This window comes from Rattus norvegicus, chromosome 1, assembly GCF_036323735.1.
Source record: "Rattus norvegicus strain BN/NHsdMcwi chromosome 1, GRCr8, whole genome shotgun sequence".
In the NCBI taxonomy this organism is placed as follows: Eukaryota; Metazoa; Chordata; class Mammalia; order Rodentia; family Muridae; genus Rattus; species Rattus norvegicus.
Window position 1 is genome coordinate 92101816 of NC_086019.1, and position 12754 is coordinate 92114569.

A 12754-nucleotide genomic window follows, 5' to 3' on the forward strand; every position below is an offset into this window, starting at 1 on the left:
CTCCTCACGCGAGGAACGGGTGGGCGGCCCCCATCCTCCTCAGCCGGCTCCCGGTCGGCCCCCTAAGTCCCTCTCCCCCCCCCCCCCCCGGGGGCTCTTGGCGGTGTCCAGTGACGTTGGATGCCGCTGCCGCGATGCCGCCTGGGACTTGTAGTCCCAAGCTACGAGGCCTTGGGTTCGTCCCAGGCTACAGGAACCTGCGTCCTTAGACCCTATCTCCTATCGGGGGAGAATGAACCAACGCTTTCCACAAGCCCTGCTCATGTTGGAATTCACGTAGCTGACTCGTTTAGCCAAGAGAAACATAGGAACTGAATGAATGGAGATTACGGACCGGTACTCCTAAAGCGGTTCGGACAAGGTTCGCAGGACAGTCTCTCGGGTTCCAGACTGGAAGTGAGTGCTGGGAAATGTAGTTCGTTCGTGGACCATCGTGCTCCTTGAAACCACCTGCTTCAGAAAGCAATGGGTGACTGGTGCAAGTTAGGGCACAGGCTTGTGCGTCCTCTATGCGCAGGGGCAAGCTGGAGGGTGAAGTGTACTGTCTCGGAGAATTCATAGCCACATTTGCTTGAGTCACCAGCTCTGGGATCACTGGCAACTGCAGTCAGAAGTTGTTCAAACTCTTCTGCCTCCTATAATGAGCTTCAGTTGGGGGGGGGGGCGGAAGGGGGGGTTGCGGTGGAGGCTTTGCTCAGATGACAGGTGACCCAGAGAAACGAAGTCTCTTTATTCAAGATTGCTAAATTATAAATGGCAAAGCAAGAGTCAAAAGCAGTTTAAAATAAATTAAAAAAAACACACACACAAAAAAACCCAAAACACTGCCACTGGTTTTATTTTTAAATTGTGTGTGTGTGTGTGTGTGTGTGTGTGTGTGTGTGTGTGTGTGTGTGTGTGTGTGTGTGTAGCTTTATTGAGTCAGGCTGACCTATCATTGAGTTGGGAGTCCTTACAAGAGCTCTGTGTTCAGCATCTTAACATTTTGCCTAACATTTGTCCTTCCAACCTTTCTCATAAGAAAGGAAAACAACCCTGACAGGAAGGCCATTTCTGCCTCTACCTGCCTATATATTTTTCAAACTTTTCCTCAACACCATGTTTGTAAATGCTGCCTTTCCATATATAGAACGCAGAAAATGAGTCGTGTGTAATGTCAGTGGCCTGTTCAAGAAGTATAAACATTAAGGGGTAGAATTCTGGGTCTTTCCAGTTTGATGCTCCTAAATGGTCTGAGACTCTGGAGAGAGGAGGGAAGAGAAGAATTTTATGGACTCTCATAGCCAGACTCTGAGACACTGACGCTGAAGGGTCACGGGAACGGATATGACTCCTGTAGCTGACTAACAAGTCTCCTGGTCTCCACTTAGGGAAACTAGGGGTCTATCAAGAATGCTTGTTACTGATGAGATGGCCAAACTGAAGTTTGACCCCCAGAATTTGTGGAAAGAGAACTGACTCTTGCAACTTGTCTTCTTAACTTCTACATGTGCAGTTTGGTTAGCATTGAATGTATTTGTGTGGACACACACACACACACACACACACACACACACACAAAGGAGGAGAGGGGGAGGGAGAGGGGGAGGGGGAGGGGGAGGGAGAGGGAGAGGGAGAGGGAGAGGGAGAGGGAGAGAGAGAGAGAGAGAGAGAGAGAGAGAGAGAGAGAGAGAGAGAGCGAGAGCGCGCCCTGGCTAGCCTGGAAATTGCTGTGTATACCAGGCTGGCCTCAAACTAAAGATATCTGCCTATTTCTACCTTCTGCTGAGATTAAAGTTTCGGCCGCCATGCCCCACTACAAATCTTTTATTACTAAGACTTGCCCTTAACTGTGAGGTGTTTGCCCATGATGCTTTAAGACATTAACTTCTTACTGAAAATTGGACAATAACCGACATGCTTGGGTTAGGCTGACATTTTTAGTCTGTTTGTTAACCCCTTAGGAATGACTCAGTGTCAATTAAACATGTAGGTGGTTGGAACAGGCTCTCTCCAAACAGGAACCTAGCCTTGAGTGAGGAAAGAAACTTTGCCTGGCTTTAGCTCTCAGCGGATGCGGTCTTAGGGTCTTCATTGCTGTGAAGAGACATCATTACCAAGACAACTCTTATGAAGGACAAAATTAGGGCTGGTTTATAGTCTCTGAGGTTCAGTCCATTATCATCACGGCAGGAAGCATGGCAGTGTCCAGACAGGCATGGTGCTGGAGAAGCTGAAAGTTCTGGTTTGAAGACTGGTAGGGGAAGACTCAACATCCTCAGGAAGCTAGGAGGAATGTCTCAAAACCCACCCACTCAGTGACACACTTCCTCCAACACCTCCTAACAGTGCCACTCTCTGGGCCAACCATATTCAAACCACCACAGATGTTTTTATGAGGATAGGGTGGACAGGGATAGGATTAATCAATCCCACAGATCTCCTTTGCTCTGTTACTGAACCAAGTCCCAACCCTCTCTGATGAGTTCTAGGCAAGTGCTTTATTGTTGAGTACCACCTCCAGCCCCTCACTGGGGGATTCTAGGCAGGGGCTCTACCACTGAGCCACGCCCCCAGCCCCTCACTGGGGGATTCTAGGCAGGGGCTCTACCACTGAGCCACGCCCCCAGCCCCTCACTGGGGGATTCTAGGCAGGGGCTGTACCACTGAGCCACGCCCCCAGCCCCTCACTAGTGGGGTACAGTTAGGTAGGTGTTCAGCCATCAAGCTCCACCCCAGTCTTTCTTTGTTTAATTTATTAGGCTCTATTCCAGTGGTTCTCAGCCTTCCTAGTGTCATAACCCTTTAATACGGTTACTCACATTGTGGTGACTCCCAGTGATAAAATTATTTTCGTTGCTATTTCATAACTGTAATTTTGCTACTGTTTAAATCATGTTGTAAATATTTTTGGAGATAGGGGTTTGTCAAGGGGGTCAAGACCCACAAGTTGAGAACCGATGCTTTATTCTTTTTTTTTTTTTTTCCTTTTCTTTTTTCTGGAGCTGGGGACCGAACCCAGGGCCGTGCACTTGCTAGGCAAATGCTCTACCGCCGAACTAAATCCCCAGTCCCTGGGTTTTTTCTTTTTTAGTTGAGAAGATTGTCTTAGTTAGGGTTTTTATTGCTGCAGCAAAACGCCATGATCCAAAGCAAATTGTGATGAAAAGAGTTTATTGTGCTCACACTTCCACACTGTAGTCCATCACTGAAGGAAGCCAGGCAGAAACTCAAACAGGGCTGGAACTCAGAGGCAGGAGCTGATGCAGAGGCCATGGAGGGGTGCTGCTTACTGGCTTGCTCCTCGTGGTTTGCTCAGACTGATCTCTTTTTATTTTTATTTTTCATTTATTTTTTCCTTTTTCTTTTCTTTCTTTTTTTTGGAGGTGGGTGGGCAGGGTTTCTCTGTGTAGCCCTGGCTATCCTAGAACTGCTCTGTAGACCAGGCTGGCCTCCAATTCAGAGATCTGGCTGCCTCTGCCTCCCGAATGCTGAGATTAAAGGCATGCACTTACAGCTAGATCGTATGGAGGCATTTTCTCAACTGAGGTTCCTCTTTCCAGGTAACTATAGCTCGCGTCAAGTTGGCATGGCACTAGCCAGCACAGTCAGTGATGTTTACATTTTAGGAGCTTTTAACCTATTATTTCTGTGGTTTATGGCTTTGATCTGTTGAATCTGAATCAGTCTCCTCTCTCCATCATCACTGGATTTGATGTACTGACATTTTACTCTGTGGTGTTTCGCACATTTGTTTTATGTGTGTGAGGATTTTTCTGCATATATGCATGTGCTTCACAGATGTGCCTGATGTCCATGGAAGTCAGAAGAGGATGTTAGATCTCTTGGAACTGTAATCGCATATGACTGTTAGTAGCCTGGTAGGGTGCTAGGAACCAGGCCTAGGTCCTCTAAGAGAGCAGCAACTGTTCTTAAACACTAAGCCTTCTCTCTATACCTTCTAATAAACGGAGCTGGCCCATAGTCTTCATTTCTGTGTAGCTGAACTTTTCATACCTTTCCGGTAGGTCTTTGCCTACAATTCCAACTCCACCTGTGGCTATCAATTTATTCAGATGTATTTCTTTCTCTCGGAACAAATTGTTTTAATTTGTAGTTTCTGTTGCGGTCCAGGAGTCACCCCTCAAACCATACACACACCAATCTCAGTCAGATAGGGAGAATTAATGAGCATCTGCCCCAGGATCCTGACTTCAGAATCCTCCAGAGCTTTTAAGCCAGAAACATCTGTGCCAAGTTATTCCACCAATCCGGATTTGGGGATAGGGGACTTCCTGAGGAACATGTCTTCGTTCGACACTTATCCTGTCCTCAATGGTTGAGGTATTCAAGTGTGGTGGGACTTGCCGAACATTCATGTTCCAACTTGTCAACTGGGATGTCCGTTACCCATGTATAGGTCTTTTCCTACCAAGTAGGGTGCCAGCTCCCAGGGAGGGCTCAGGTCCAAGTTTATTGTGGCCAACTGTACAAAGCAGCTCTGACTGACCTCAGCTGGGATTGTGATTGGTTTCCAAGGACACCACAGCAACCAACTGGAACACGAGAAAGCTTTCTAGTAACAGCACATGAGGACGTTTCCTTCCAACAATTGTAACAGCATAAAATGTCGGGCTAGACAGGCAGCAGTTTCCCAGGCCTGAATGGTTTCCTAGAAAAATACCTATTGTATCTCTGATTTTGTATTTACTGCTATGCCTCTATTTGTACTTTTCCCCCCTTTATACTTTTGGAGAAGTTCATGAGACAGTGTTGTGTAGGCCAGGTTGGCCTTGAACTCACTTTGTAGCAAAGGACTACCTTGAATGCCTACAAATCCTCCTGCCTTCTGCTGTCAGGTGTTAAGAGATACAAGCATGGAAGTCTGTGGTGGCCCACACTTTTAATCCCAGCACTTGGGAGGCAGAGACAGGCAGATCTCTGTATGAGTTTGAAGCCAGCCAGATCTACAGAGTGAGTTCCAGGAAACCCAGGACTACACGGAGAAACCTTGTCAGAGAGAGAAGGGGGGGGGGACATTTAATTAGTTTGCCACAAGTTTTTTAATTTTAGCTAGTTACACAAATGATATTCTAAAATATCCCAAGCCAATTGTTGCAATTTGGCAGCCCAACTACGGGCGCCCATTTAGAAGCTCTCAGGTAGGTCGCAACTCAAGCTTACGATGTGGTTTGAAGGTTCTGTGGGATCTTGGCGATCACAGGATTAGGGTAGGCACATCTTCTAATTTAGGGCTTTTAAGCAAATTTCTCTCTGTTTTTCCTGTCCAATGGTCTCCTTGGTTTGTAGTGGACCTCAGTTTTCTTCAGGTTGGTTAAGGATTTCCATCGTACATTCTTACTTCAACTCATATAGTATCAGTCCCTCCAGCTCATGTTGCTGCAGGGAGAGATTCAAAAATAAAATCATCTCTCAAACTTGGCATGGTGGCACACGGTTGTCATCCCAGCACTTGGTAAGTAGAGACAGGAGGGTCGGATGTGCAGCCAGGCTTGGGGCATGCCTTTAATCCTAGCAACGTGGGTGACAGAGGCAGGAAGTTCTCTGAAGTGGAAGTTTCTGGATATGTCAGGTCATACAGACTCACATGGTGTTTTGCTAAGACAGACTCACCCTGTGTGAGCATGTGGGATGTTTGGAGAAAGTATAAATGGGACTCAACAGACAATGATAGCACGCTTGCTTAGCTAGCTTTGCAATGCTTCTTTGGTCTAAGTTTTCATCTTTGCTGATCTTTACTTCGCTTAGAGAGTCAGGGAATTCCTGGCATCCTGGCTAGTCTTGGTCATTCATGCTGACACATGCTGATTCAGTGGAGGCCTGGTGGTTTCTGCTGGATCATGCCACTGCTGCTGATTCATGTTTGCTATCCCAACACTACTAAACTGCTGGTATCCTGACAAACTGAGATTGGAATCACCCTAAAGAATTACTTCTAAACAGGTTCACATCCTGAAAGTCCCCAGGAGTGGGGAGACCCTCACTCAAGACTCGGGATGACGCGACACCCCAAGAACTCACGTAAGACTGTCCTTGCTGTAATTTACATGAGGTTTATTGATAGGAACCAGCGGACTGGGGTCCAGACTCGTATCCCACACAGGGGCAGAGGAGTTCAACCCCGAGTGGCTGGAAGAAGGGGTATTTAAAGGAAAAAACGACAGAAACCACAACCTAAGGGGTAGGGGTGGCGTCATTGGAAAATGTCGAGAATACCAGTGAAAAATCACAAGGAGACACTCCCTGTTTCTCAAGATTGTTTAACTGTATGGTCTGCCAGTTCCTGGGAGAAGCTTTCTGTTTCTCAAGATTGTTCTTTAAGATTTTAATCTAACTTTATGGTCAGTTAGTACTTGGGAGAGAGTTGCCAAACCAGCTGGTGTAATTACAGTTCCAGGGCTTGACCAGTTTCCTTCTTCTGCTCTAAACTTTTGTCTAGGGAGGCAACCTTAAAACTTCTACCTTTCATTCCCCACTTCTTCTATTGGCTAGTTCTAATCCTAGAACTAAATTTCAGTATCTTTATAATATTGTTTTTTTTGACCATGTAAAGCACTATATTGGTGGCATAATATCAAAATCTGAACAGCACTTACTCTTTTTCTAATGACGGTAACTAGTTTATTTAACACACATGGACCTATAATCAGAAACAGAAGCAAAATTAAGAAGGGTCCCATAAGGGAAGATATCAGAGTAGTCATCCAAAGAGACTACTAAACCAGCTCTTGAACCATCCCTGATGCCCTTCTCTGTCTCTCTGTCTTTTTTTTTTTTTTTTGGTTCTTTATTTTGGAGCTGGGGACCAAACCCAGGGCCTTGCGCTTCCTAGGTAAGCACTCTACCACTGAGCTAAATCCCCAGCCCCTGTCTCTCTGTCTTTTGTCTAACCTTTCTCTAAGTTTACTCATGTAGTCTTTAATTATTCCTGAATGGTCTACATAGAGGCAACATTCTTCCTTTAGTGTAGTACACAGACCTCCTTCTTTAAGGAATATCAGGTCTAATCTTCTCCTATTCTGAAGGACTACCTCTGAGAGGGAGGTTAGGGATTCTTGGAGGTCAGCTAAAAAAGTCTTTTTTACTCTTTTTATATCTAACTCAATGGCAGCCCTGAATTCTCCATAAGCTTTGTGTTGTAGGGCAACAGCAGATATCCTTGTAGCTGCCCTTGCGGCACCTAAACTCAGCCCTAAGATAATTGTCAGAGTAATTCTCAACTCTCTTTTGTGTCTTACTAAGTCTTTAGCATCAGGATTCTAATCTGGACACTATCTGAACCTACACACAAAAGTCATGACTGCCTTTTAGAACTTCTAAACTTATACAGGTTGTGATCCCTGAGGCACAGTCCCAAGAACTGTTAGGAGTACTAACATATGCAATGTCTTCATAGTAAGGGGATGTTACATCATTTACAATAGAAATGAAACCTACCCCCACACCTGCGATTGGGGGACCTATCTCAATGGAGTCCAGGGCAAACATGAAATACTTGTTTCTAAAGCACACTCCTCAAGTGAGCATTACAGCAACCTCCCAGTCATGTCTCTGATGTATCCACTTATTTGACGTGCATGTCTAGGGAGCTTTTTGAAGATCCCAGCTCTCAGCCCCAACAGCTAGTACGAGGCTGGTGAGGGCTGAGACTTGACAGCTGTCCGGGTGGTCAGCAGCACCAGGTGCCATCCTTTACAGCGAGGCTCGGTGCCTGGGCTCGGTGTTGTCGTATGTATCCGAGTCTCCAACCTGGAACTTGTGAGATCTCTCAAAAGGGGTATAGTCTGCTGTCAGCTATGATCAGATTTCTTTCTGTATCATCTGTAGGTCTTTTAGCCTGGCATACAAATCATTATTACTATGACATGTTGGTTTAATAACATCATCTAATGTATTCAGAGGAGCCGAGGCCAGCTGAGGCCCCAAATAAGATCTCAAGGGGGGTAAGACTGAATCTGGAAGGGGTATTTCTTGCTCTGAAGAGAGCAAGAGGGAAGGAGTGTCACCCAGTCTGTGCCAGTCTCCATGGTCAATTTGATCAGGGTCTCTTTTAGAGTTTTATTTATTCACTCTACCTGTCCTGAACTTTGAGGTCTGTAGAGGCAATGTAATTTTCAATCAACCTCTAAATATCTGGCCACACTCTGGCTTACCTTGACAATGAAAACAGGGCCGTTGTCTGACCTGATTACTTTGGGCACTCCAAACCAGGGGAAGATTTCTTCCAGTATCTTCTTGATGACTATTGAGGCCATCTCTTGTTTGGTAGAGAAAGCTTCTATTTATTCCTGATAAGGTATCTACAAGCACTAGGAGATATTTGTAACCATATTTTCTCAGTGAAGTTTTACTTGACTCCTCACTAAACTTCTTAGGTCTTTTTGTCCTGTTTGTTTATTAAGCATTTACTTGCTGACATACCTTATATTTTTTTACTGTCTCTCTGGCTAAAATCTTAAAGTCTATTACATATATCTTAACTATTTGGATAAACTTTTTATCTCCTAAAGGAGTCCATTTGTGTATTTGGCAAAGTGAGTCTTTTGTTTGTTCTCTGGGGAGTATAACTTTCCCCTCAAGTGTGCCATTGTCCTTTCTCTTTTAAGTAATTTGGGCCTTTTCTTCTGTTGTACATTCTAAGTGAGGCCATCCCTTAGTCCGATCCCAGTTCCCAGTGGCTGTCTCTTGTAGGCCTCCAACCAGGATAGGCTCCTGCATAGCCATTTCTCAAAGCCACTTGATCTGCTTTTTTTATTGTCCCATGCCACTGAATCTCTTCCCTCCTGATGTCCTGGGCAATGAATAATACTCACAGTTGCTGGCTTCATCAGGGCATCCAAGAGATGGCAAAGACATCTGCAGCGCTGATGTGCGGGGGGTAGAGGTTTGTCTGTCCCAGATGACATTTGTGTTGTCCACCATGACAGCACCCACTCATTTCTGACCTTCATGAAGAGAACTGTTCCTGTCTGTAGACAAGGTAGCCTTGGCTTTCAGCAGGGGTCAATCAGTCAGTCGTGGAGGTCTTCCCTCCACCCATGGGCTTCTGCCAGTACTTGACACTTGTACTGTGGTGGCTCCAGGTCAGGAATGGGAGGCAAGGTGACCAGATTATCCCCAACTGGTGGAGAATCTAGTCCATGACAGCTGACCAGTGGTCCCATCCTCTGGGACATTTTATTCAAAGGCAAACATCAGCCACTCTACCCCAGTTTAAGTCCTAGTTTGGGTGATAATTGTTAGTGCCTGGCAGGCAGGAGTGACATGTTCCAGGCAGAACAGCACTAAGCCACACATCTCCCAGCATCAGGTACTGGTGCACTGAGACAGGTCTTAAGCTCCACATACACAGTCTGTAGATATGCATACACATGGCCTCACCCAACCATTTCAGCCCACACAAGCCATTTTGGAGAGCAAATTTCTCATGAGCAAGGGATGCGGGCAGTCAGGGATGACCATGAACTAGTGGGTTACCTGGCCCACGCCAAGGTCCACTGTTTGTCAGGTAGTCCATAAGTATTGCTTGTTGCCAGTAGCCCCCTGTACCCAAGGTCTTTGATGGACACTGGCCCACTGGGGTGTAGGAACACAGAATGTTGGAGCCCTGTATCCACAAAACACTGGGTGGGCTTCCCCTCTATCCTGGGGCAGTCCCTGACCCAGTGCCCTTTTTCCTTACAGTAGGCACACTGATCTTTAGCCAGGAAGTCTCTTCTGTTGCCAGGTACTATCTTCCTAGTCTCTCTAACTACTGTGGCCAGTATAAATTTTTTATACTGTCTTTTATCCTCTCTTTAGCTCTTTAGCTTCCTCTTCTTTCTGTCTTTCTTTTTTTACCTTTCTGCTTTTTGTCTTCCTTTTTTTTCTTTTTACTTTCTCTGTAACTTACACTAACTCTCTCAGTGACTTAGTTTAACCCTTTAAGTTTTTACAACTTTTTCTTTATATCTTTAGCTGACTGGTCTATGAAGGCCACAGTAACAATGGCCTTCTGTTTTTCTGCCGTAGGATCGTAGAGTGTGAACTGACAGAAAACCTCCATCAAACATTCTAAGAATGCTGAGGGGGATTTTGTCTGCCCCTGGACTGTTTCCCTTACCTTAACCAAATTGGTGGGGCATTTTCCAGCCCCTCAGACACCCACCATTGGAGTCTGACGGTAGACCTGGCACTCCCTACCTTCAGGCATATTGAAGTCAACAGGCAGAAGTGAGAGCCTTCCATCCATGTCTGGAACATTTTTTGTTGGCCTCTAGTAGGATTCTGTATTTCCTTGGTGGTAAGGAGGACCTGTAACAGCTACTAACAAGCATCTCAAGTGGGATGGTGAGAAAATAAGAAGAGAGTCCAGAAAACCAAACTGATTCAGTCGGGAGCTTCCATGAGCTCACCAAAGACAGATGAAGGGGAGCGGTTTGCACATCACTCTTCCTTCCCAACCACAGACAGATGAAGGAGAGCAGATCGAAAATAATGGCTAAGTCAAAGGTGCCCTCTGGAGGCCAGCCGACATCAAATGCCAGCCACTCTGAGGAGCAAAAAGTCTGCCATGGTCCCTTCTTAACCTCAACTGACAAGTTGTGTGCTCTAGCCCTAACTTCAGTCCAGTGGCAACACAAAACAAAGACCTAAGACACACAGACAAAGACCACTCTGGAAATACAGATGGCTGGGAGGGCGTTCAGATTTCTACAATCCAGGAGAACTACAGAACTACCGTATCCTCACTGGTACCCAGACAGGAATCTCTCAGGCGTCCCTGGGGTTCCCCCAGACCTCCTGGGATGTCTCCCAGGGCAACACAGTCGGTGATCCCCTGGCACATCTACCACTCACATCAACCGTCCCTCCTGAGACACGCACCTCCGATTCTACCTGAGACGAGAGCGACTGCAAAACCAGAACTCTCGAGCAAATACAGACCCAGAGTTTAGCCAGCACGGATATACAAAGGCACAACACAAAGACACAGACGCTATCTCACCTCCAAGTGGGCCTTTGGAGATGAGGGTGGTCACAAATCGCCGACAAGCCCCCAAATTAAAGACCCCCAGAGAGGGGAGACCTCACTCAAGTCTTGGGATGATGTGATCCCCCCCACACAAGAACTCACGTAAGACCTTCATTGCTGTAATCTACACGAGGTTTATTGATAGGAACCAGTGCACTGGGGTCGAGACTCGTATCCCACGTATCTCCACCCCAAGTGGCTGGGAGAAGGGGTATTTAAAGGAAAAAACCCCCACAGAAACCACAACCTAAGGGGGTAGGGATGGTGTCATTGGAAAATGTCGAGAATACCAGTGAAAAAAATCACAAAAAGAAACTCGCTGTTTCTCAAGATTGTTTAACTTTATGGTCTGCCAGTTCTCAGGAGAAGCTTCCTGTTTCTCAAGATTGTTCTTTAAGATTTTAATCTAACTTCATGGTGAGTTAGTTCTTGGGAGAGAGTTGCCAAACCAGCTGGTGTAATTGCAGTTCCAGGGCCTGACCAGTTTCCTTCTTCTGCTCTAAACTTTTGTCTAGGGGGCAACCCTAAAACTTCTACCTTTCAATCCCACTCCCCTACCTTTGGACAGTGGGCTAGCAGTGGGTGGTTGAAGAGTTTGAGAACTGTTATTAAAAGTAGTTTTAAAAAACCTAAACCTACAGTTCTCTGTGAGGTTGAGGCTAGCATGGTTTACATAGTTAGTTCCAGTACAGCCAGGCTATGGAACAAGATCCTGTCTCAGAATAAGAATAAGAATAAGAATAAGAATAAGAATAAGAATAAGAATAAGAATAAGAATAAGAATAAGAATAAGAATAAGAATAAGACAGAGAAGGAGGAGGAGGACAACATGTTATGAAAACTTAAGTAATCCTCAGCCACGTACTAAATATTGGGACAGCATGGGCTACATGAGACTATGTCTCAAAACAAAACAGATATATAAAAATGAGATGGCTCAGTGGTTAAGAACACTAGCAGTTCTTCCAGAGGTCCTGAGTTCAATTCCCAGCAACCACATGGTGGCTCGTGACCATCTAAAGGGATCTAATGCCCTCTTCTGGCTTGAAGGTATATGTAGGCAGAGAACTACATTTAAAATAAGTAAATAAATAAATTTTTATTAAAAATGTCTCTTTACTGAGTTAGCGTCTCCTCAGTATCTAGGGCTCATGAAATCTGCAGCAGTGACCAGTACTGCCCTAGAATTTCAATTCAGGACTCCCCAGAGCTGGGTTCTACTTCTCTAACAACTCCTTTCCTTGAGGCAGTCTTGTCATCCAAGCTGCCTTGGAGCCCAGAATCTTCTTTCTACAGCCCCTCCAGTTCTGGGCAGCTCCACCATGCCCAATTTGAAATCTTTTCTGCAGTATTTTTACTGTAACATTTTCCTTTATTTTCCCTTTCCCCTTCCTTTCCTTTCCTTTCCTCTCCTCTCCTTCCCTTCCTTTTCCTTTCTTTTCCTTTCCTTTCCTTCCCTTTCCTTTCTTGTGTGTGGGTGCAACCTGAGCCTGCACGAATCTGCCTGTGGAGGACAGACTATGACACTGGATGTCTTCCTTAGTCACTCTCATTTTAACACAGTTGTGTATCTTTAATTTTTTCTTTCTTTCTTTCTTTCTTTCTTTCTTTCTTTCTTTCTTTCTTTCTTTTTGAGCTGGGGACCAAACCCAGGGCCTAAATCCCCAACCCTCTTTAATTTTTTTCAAAGCCTACTTTTAATGATGGTTCTTAAATGCTTTAACCTCGTTCTAGCCCACC

General features: G+C 45.5%; 1 long non-coding RNA gene across 1 annotated transcript; it reads left to right on the forward strand.

The window, feature by feature from the left end:
• The first annotated feature begins 48 nt into the window (after positions 1-48).
• Positions 49-12123, forward strand: LOC134483015 (uncharacterized). The gene is made up of 2 exons (XR_010059813.1): positions 49-396; positions 10012-12123. It is a non-coding gene; the product is annotated as an uncharacterized LOC134483015 (long non-coding RNA).
• The last annotated feature ends 631 nt before the right edge of the window (positions 12124-12754 follow it).